This window comes from Chenopodium album, chromosome 7 (assembly GCF_948465745.1).
Source record: "Chenopodium album chromosome 7, dcCheAlbu1.1, whole genome shotgun sequence".
Classification (NCBI taxonomy): domain Eukaryota; kingdom Viridiplantae; phylum Streptophyta; class Magnoliopsida; order Caryophyllales; family Amaranthaceae; genus Chenopodium; species Chenopodium album.
Window position 1 is genome coordinate 28,463,551 of NC_137840.1, and position 7,319 is coordinate 28,470,869.

A 7,319-nucleotide genomic window follows, 5' to 3' on the forward strand; every position below is an offset into this window, starting at 1 on the left:
TACGTGTATATACAAAATAGAAGCATGGACTCAGACTCATAACTCATATTCAAAGCCAAATGATCTAGACTCATCAAAAATAGTGTCTTCTCATGTAGTGATAGTCAACATCTTGCCTCTTCGGGTGGTGATCTTCACAATCATTCGCCACCTATTTATCATGTCTTCGACTAGTGCAATGAGCTTAGTCGGGTCTAAGTGTTTATTTTGGAGCACCATTTACTGTGCACAAAGTTGTCGTAGAAGCACTATGGATTTATCCTCTCATGTCTGAACAAGAGACCTATTGCCTAATATTCAAAGCATGGTGGAATGGATCCTTTAATAAAAGAAGGAAAGACCCCATCATTAGTGAAGTTGAACCATAAAGATCTCAAAGCCTGGTTGACGTTTCCTATCATGAATGGTGGCTTAGTTGATTCATGACATGGGAAGTATAATTCTTCCCTCACGAAGTGTCCATTTAGTTTGATATTAAAAAATATTCAAAAACCATTAAAAAAATATTTACAAATCAAAATTATATCATTATACTTCCTCCGTTCTTTTTTTATTGCACCATAGGAGGTTGGCACAATATTTTTGGTAGTGGAAAAAAGGATGAGAGAGAAAAGTAAAAATACAAGATTGCCCATGTGATGATATACATAAACTAAATAATCATGTGTTGAAAAGTAAGGGTATAATTGGTATTTGTAATGTGAACACAAATATTTCTTTTCCTAAAATAGAAATGGTGCAATATTTGTGATACTTCCTTAAAAGGCAAGTGGTGCAATATTAAAAAAACGAAGGAAGTAATAAAGATCTAGCAACATGTACGTACCTCGATTTTACAGAACAATTACCCTAAAAATTCCAACCATCAGAGAAAATATTATATAATAATTTGGAAAATTTGTAATTATTAATCCCAACTTTGCCCATTTACTTTTATTAATCCCAACTATCGATTATTATTGAATAATCCCAACATTGGGGAGGGGGGGACATTCTCTTTTTTGAGGTCATGACCGGTTAATCAAAGTCAATGACCTATTATAACATGTAACTTGACACGTGTCAAACCCTGATTGGTCAAAAATAAAAAAATAAAAATTACAAAAATTGAAAAAAAAAAAACAAAAACCCCAGCCTCCCTTCCGTTCACCGGACCACCATACCCTAACCCCCACCCTGACATCTTCGCCACCCTTTTACCACCGTGATACATAAACCCCCACCCCTAACCTTGTCGGCCACCGCCTTTAGGCCACCAAAACCAACCGATTGGCGAACCCCGACCCCTAAAACTACCAGCCGCACCACCACGACCCCTAAAACAACTAGCTCACGCAAACCTCGTCCCCCATTACAACGAGGAGCGCGAATCCCGACCCCCATTGCCACCAACAGGATGAATCCCGAACCCTATTACCACCAGTAGCGCGAACCTCGACCCCCAAAACCAACAGCCGCGCGAATCCTGACCCCCAACATCACTAGCCACGCAACCGCTACCCTTGAAGCCATCGTCCGCCGTGAACCTCGACCCCCAAAACCCTGACTTCCCTCCCTCCCTCACGAAAACCACAAAACGCCCCTTCCTAGCCATTTTGTTAGAGTTTTCGTGAGTAGGGGAGGGAGATTGGTGGTTTTTGTGAGTGGATGAGGGAGATCGGGGTGAAGGGTGGTGATGTATCTACGAGGAGGTGCGGTGCTTGGGGGTTGTTTTTGGCGACGAGGGATGAAAATGGTGGCTTGGGGGGTTGTTGTCGGCGACGGGGGGTGAGTTTGCGGTGGTTTTCAGTGGGGTTGGGGAAAGAGATGGTGGTTTTCGGTGGTGTTAAGGAAAGAGGTGGTGGAGCTATGGTGTTGGTGGGTTTGGTTTTTAATTTTTTTTGTTTTTTTTTTAAAAAATAACTAATTAAAGTGCGACATGTGGCATGTACGTAAGAAAAAAAACCTTTTAAACAGGTCACCAGTCATTTGACCTGATAAAAGAAAATGCCCCTCAAAGTTGGGATTATTCAATAATAATCGATAGTTGGGATTAATGAAAGTAAATGGGCGAAAGTTGGGATTAAAAATTACAAATTTTCCTAATTATTTTTAAATAAACTTTAAAGATTAAAACTTTATAGAATTATAACTTTTAAAAAAAATTAAATACTTTTTACAGAAAATTAACCATGAAAGAATATAAAGGAATAGTATGAAAAAGATGAATTCACATTGGAAAAAAATAGGTGTTTTAGCGTTTTTTGTTTCCCTTGGGTGAATTACAGCTCGCAGTATGATTCCAAGCCGCATGTACCTGCAAAACAACGGAACTCCGAATGTTCGAAGGTCCGCCTCAAAAGGTAAAGTTAGTATAGGTTCGGAGTAAAAAACGTGCGAAAAGTAAATATCTTCTCGGATTCAGAGATTAGGAGTTTTCTCTGTTTTCGAGAGTAATAAATGATGTAATGATTGTAAGGTTTCCCCAATGATTGGGGAAATCAACCTATTTATAGGATCCTAGAAATGTGTGCCTTGTCCTAGGGTTTGATGATCTAGGATTAAGGGTCATGTCGTATTGCGGCTGCCTCGGGAATTGGGCCTTGAAGGCCGCAAATTCCTAAGGGCATATGTGCTTGACATGTGTCGGCCCCTAAGAGGTCCATTTTGAGGCCTTCTCAGGTGATATGTGGCAAGATCTCATTGGGCTATGTGGCGAGGTAAAAATACCCAAATCATTTGCCCCTCACAGGGGTGACGTGGCATGCCACGTGACGTCTGTGACAAGTGTCAGTTAGATATTGGTCCGGCATGTTACCGTTTACCATGGGTAAAATTTAGGGTTTTTATCCTATATTTTTCACCCTTTCTATAAATAGGGGTTGAACCCTCCTTTGAGTTCACACGTTTACGTGAATCTTAGAGGAAGAATCTTTTGAATCTTTGACTTAAGAAGTTTTTGTCCCCATCTTTGAAAGCATCCGACACTTGTCCTCTAATTCGCCTATAAGCTGTGATGCTCAGAATTGTGCAGCTTTGCAGAGCTTTCTTATGGGATGGGAAGGCTGTTTTGAGTAGAGCTCCTCCCCTGGCCTGGGATTGGGTTTGCAGACCTAAAAATGCTGGTGATCTGGGAGTTAGAAATTGTTTGCTTTGGAACAGGGCAACTATTTGTAGCAATGTTTGGAAGATTGCCAAGAATACTGAGTCCTTGTGGGTAAAATGGGTGTATTCAGTTTACCTTAAAGGGCAAGATTGGTGGCATTACATTCTTAAGAGAAGTGCTGGGTAGGGGTGGAAATTGATGTGTAAAGTCAAGGAGGAGCTAAAAGAAGGGTTTACTAGTAATATGTGGCTCAGCAAACAGTACAAAGATGCTAACTGTTACAAGTGGTTGCAGGGAAATATGGATAAGGTCCCATGGAGCAAATGGGTTTGGAATAAGTTTAATGTTCCCAAACACTATTTTATAATTTGGCTGGCAATGCTGGGGAGGCTCAAAACTAGGGATAAGCTTGCAAAGTTAAGGGTCTGTCCTGATGATCTGTGTCTTCTTTGTGGTGATGAGACTTAAACTGGTGCTCATTTGTTTTTTGATTGTAAGTACAGTAAGAGATGTTTGACTGATGTGTGCAATTTTCTAGGCATTGGTTTCCATCATAATAGTATTGGTGAGGCCTGGAAGTGCTGGGAGAAGTTGGGAAAAAACAAGATTCAGAGCAGTTTTTATCTTGCCACTTTGAGTGTTGCTGTATACAACATCTGGTTAGCTAGGAATCATGTGTTATGGAAACATGTTGTTATTCACCCTGAGGTGAGTGTAAAGGCAATCAGAAGAGAAGCTACTGGAAGAGCTCAGCAGCTTATTGATGCTAGATGGAAGACAGAAGATTGTAAATGGTTGTTTCAGCTTAGACATGTGTTGTAATTGTTGTTTAGCTTTTTTTGGTTTGTGTATGTGCTGTTAGTTTTTGTTTGGAGTTGTTTGTGTTTTGGTTCCTGAGTTCTGCTCTTCCTGTGCCCTTCCTAGAAGGTAGCAGGATGTGTGTGGCTCTCAGAAGAGTTGCCTGGTTTGCCCTCTTCTCCCTGCTTGTAGGTGGTTGAGGGTTCTCTAGGCTTCTAGGGGGTGGTGTGGGCTTTTAGCTCTTGTGTAGTCATGTGGTTCCTGTTTCAGGATGTATTTTGTACAGTTGTACAATTTTTATTGTGATTAATATAATTGCTTACTAACCAAAAAAAAAAATAATCCGCCTATAAGCAGATGTCCCAGGTAGGGCTGGCAAAAACTGACCCGACCCGAAAACACGACCCGACCTGAAAATAGCGGGTTTGGGTTGAGATTTCTGACCCGAAAACTTAAATAGGTCGACACGAACCCGACCTAATAATAAAATGGGTTAGTTTAAGGTTGAAATTTTCAACCCGAAAATGACCCATCTAACCCGAAAAAAAAAAAAGAAAAAAAAAACAAACGAACAAGGAAAAACGGAAATAACTCTTAAGCCCAAGCCCAAAAATCCACCTAATAAAAGAGAAAAACCCTAAAACCCTCACATTCTCCTTCTCAAACAGGCAAACAACCGTTTTTCTTTCTCTCTCCTTGTCTCATTGTCTCACTTGTGTCTCCTTCACTCCTTTCCTTCAGTCCTACAATCATTCCTTTAACCTTCTCCATCATCTCAAGGTAATTTTCCTCTTGAATTTATTTACATGCTTTCGGTTTTTTTTTTTTTTTTTTTTTCGTTTTTAACATGTTAATTTTTGTTTAATTTCGAAGTCATTTGCTGTTTATATTCGAATTCATCATCAGTTTTAATTTTTTTACATCTAGATGTTCTTAGCTTGTATTTTAATATCTAGATCTACTTGTTTGATTTGATATTTCTTATTTTAAGATGGCTATTTAAGAAATTGTGAAAATTGCATCTACTTTCTACTACTTTGTCATAGTGTTTATGGTTTGAATTGTTTTGGAATTGAATATACATATTATTGAAAGTTTATTTTGTATTTTATATAATCTAAATTGATGACTTGAATATTTATTAATGTGTTTTTGTTAATGTTTGCAAGAAAGAACGAATAGCAAACCAGCATGTGAAGGATTTTGAGAAGTTAAAATTTTGTTATAAATTTAAGTTTCAAATCCTTTTCATTGGAAGTTTTGGTTGTAAATTTATTACATTTATATTTATTTATGATTTATAGATTTAAAGTTGAGATTCAACTTGTATTGATTTCTTTTTGTTTTTAAGATTTTTATTGGCAATAAATTTTTCTTTAATCTACCCAAAAAAAAAAAATCAGGTTAAATAAGGTCAACTTTGGGTTGACCCGAACCCGAATAAATCAGGTTAGGGTCAAGAACTTCGACTCGAAATGCTAATCAGATCAGGTTTAGGTCAGGGGGTTTCAACCCGAACCCGAAATGACCCGAACACGAAAATGACCTGACCTGAACCGTTTGCCACCCCTAGTCCCAGGTCTTCCAAGCGGCTCTCAAACCATGACTCGTAAGGTAACCGTCTGATTTCTTTTTGTTTTATTTTCCGTGTCTTTTCTTTTTCGATAATGGTTTCCCAAACGCAAACGGCACTACCTAGGTTAGCGATCAGCTTGTCACTGAGGACGGTTGAATCTAGAACTAAGAGTGTCGAAAGCTGATTCTTGGACTCCCCTTTGCAAACTTCTCTAAATCCGACCATGTCTGTGTTTGTGCAAGATACCATGGCCAAAACGAAGCAAACAAGTAGGAAGTATAGGACGGATGGTTCTTGGTACCATTTAGAAAGTTCCACTGTCTATTCAAAGAGCTCCATTAAGGCGTCCGTTAGTGAAATTTTTTAACATCCACCCAAATCTCTTAGTACCCCTGGCTCTTCGATTTTTGAGGAGTCTAAGGATGAAAAATGAGTTCCCACCGGCAACCGACTTTTAGATTAGACCAGTTATGATTACTTTGATAGAGAGGCGTTTATATAGTGGTGCAAAGCATGAGAGTCCCCTCAATCGTCTTAAGGAGTTTGAGAAGTATTGTAATACAATCCAGGTGAATGGGATTTCTCAAGAGTTTATTTTGCCTTAAGCTTTTCCCTTTCTCTCTCATTGGACATGCATTGAAGTGGTTGGACAAGGAGGTGAAACCAAACTTGTTGAGGACATGAGATGAAGGGACAAAGGTGTTTTTGTCTCGGCTCTACTCTCAAAAGAAGATGACTGAAGCAAGAGCTCTTATTCAAAGCTTACAGCAGAAGCCTAATGAAAGTATTTATGAGGCATGGGAGGGGTATAAGGAATACCAAAGAGGGTGCCTACATTATGGGGTTCCTACCTATCAAATCATCTAAATACTCTATGGTGGTCTAATTAAGCCCTCGAGGAAAATCTTGCCTTGATACGGAAGCCGGAGGACCAATAATGAACAAGCCAGAGGAGCTAGTGGTGGACATCATTAAATATGTTGTGAGTCATTATATGGATTGGCAAGATGATGAGCGTGAAATGACAAGTAAAATTGGTGCTTCGGTGTGCTCGGTTGATCAAATCAATGTCATTAACAACTTGTTCTCACAAATCTCGGAATTAGGAAAGGAAATGACCTATATCAAAGCCAAACTTGAGAGTGCTTCATCTCAAGTAGCGGTTCTTACCTCACAAAATAAAGGGAGAGGTACATTTCCAAACTAAAATCCCCTTTCCCCTTCTCGAAACATGTCTAGTGTTTATATGTTTTATGATTTGTGAGAATAATATGAACATAACGCTTCAAATTCTCCTTATGCTTCTTTTGGTGGATATTATGATTATGTTGGCAACGAGAATGAACATGTGAACTATGTGTCTATTAACAATGTTGGACCTAGATTTGATAATCAAAGAAATAATTGGAATATGACATATCATAATGGGAATTTTGATATTTATAACCATAATAGGGGTTACAGAAATCAAGGAAACCTAGGTTTTCGAGACAACTATAACCACCAAGGTTATTGTTTTGGGTATTTTTGTCCCTCGGGAGAGTTACGTCACAAAGATTGGTCTGGCCGAGTTGTACCTGCAAAACAACGGAGACTCCGGGTGGTTGGAGCTCCGCCTCTGAAGATCAAGTTAGTAACTTGAAAGAGAATAGAGTACGGAAATTTAGGTGGGGATTTACTTGGATTCCAAGCTCAGGTGTTTCTTTGATGAGAGAGAATGTAGGTGTAATAAATGATTGAACGTGTCCCCAAAATGGGGAAATATCTCCCTATTTATAGGGTCATTAGTAGGAGTGCCCCTATCGAGGTCATTTGACCTAGATTTAAGTGGGCTGCGCCATTTTACGACGCTTCTAGGGA

The 7,319-nt window shown here is 39.1% G+C and overlaps 1 non-coding gene across 1 annotated transcript; it reads right to left on the reverse strand.

Moving 5' to 3' along the window:
- Nucleotides 1-6,198: 6,198 nt before the first annotated feature.
- On the reverse strand, nt 6,199-6,304 carry LOC145641319 (small nucleolar RNA R71). The gene has a single exon (XR_014115360.1). It is a non-coding gene; the product is annotated as a small nucleolar RNA R71 (small nucleolar RNA).
- Between the last annotated feature and the right edge of the window lie 1,015 nt (nt 6,305-7,319).